The following is a 1,076-nucleotide window of genomic DNA, read 5'->3' as shown; positions in this document are numbered from 1 at the left end:
CCGCCCTCAGTGGGCCGCGGCACCGCCCCCACACGCGCCCGGGCGCCGCGGACACCGCGCTGGGCCCCGCTGCCACCGCGGGCTGTCCTCTGGTGTCACCCGGTGCTGTGCCCTGGTGTCACCCGGTGCTGTGCCCTGGTGTCACCCTGTGCTGTGCCCTGGTGTCCTCTGGTGTCACCCTGTGCTGTGCCCCGCTGCCATCCCGGGCTGTGCCCTGGTGTCGTTCCATGCTGTCCCCCTGGTGTAATCGCATGCTGTGCCCCCAGTGTCATCCCATGGCCTCCCATCATCCTAAACCGTTTTCTGCCATGAAACTCTGACTTCTGGTCGAAGCCTGACCCCTTCAGAGGGACCTCAACAGGTTGGAGAGATGGGCAGAGAGGAACAATTTGAAGTTCAACGAGGGCAAATGCCGGGTCCTGAACCTGAGGAGGAATAACCCCGAGCACCAGACAGCCTGGTGGTCAATGTACTGGAAACCAGCTCTGTGGATGGGCTTAACTCTGCCCCACACAAAATCCTGGTGGGAAACAAGCTGTCCCTGAGCCAGCAGTGTGTCCTTGTGGCCAAGAGGGCCAATGGAGTTGTGAGGTGCATTAGGAAGAGCACTGCCAGCAGGTCGAGGGAGTTGATCCTGCCGCTCTACTCAGCCCTGGTGAGGACACATTTGGAATGCTCTGTCCAGCTCTGGGCTCCTCAGTACAAGAGACACATGGAGGTCCTGGAGCAGGCGCAGCAGAGAGGTCCAAAGATCATTAAGGGACTGAAGCACCTCTTTTATGAAGAAAGGTTGAGGGAACTGGGCCAGTTTAGCCTTGAGAAGAGAGAATTGAGAGGGAACCTAACTCATCTATGTCTATCAGTATCAAAAGGGAGGGTGTCAGAGGACAGAGCTAGGCTCTGGTCAGTGATGCCGAGCAATAGAAAAAGAGGCAATGGGCAGAAACTGATTCCTCCATTACCTTCCAGTAATGGAGGTGGTTTAACCCCAGCCATCAACCCAGCCCTATGCAGCTGCTCACTTGCTTCCTTACCAGTGGGACTGGGGAGAGAATTGGAAGGGTAAAAGCTAGAAA

The sequence above is a fragment of the Myiozetetes cayanensis genome, unplaced genomic scaffold, assembly GCF_022539395.1.
Source record: "Myiozetetes cayanensis isolate MyiCay16 unplaced genomic scaffold, myiCay2020 scf4, whole genome shotgun sequence".
Taxonomy (NCBI): Eukaryota; Metazoa; Chordata; class Aves; order Passeriformes; family Tyrannidae; genus Myiozetetes; species Myiozetetes cayanensis.
The sequence above is the reverse complement of the archived record's forward strand: the minus strand, read 5'-3'. Positions refer to the sequence as shown.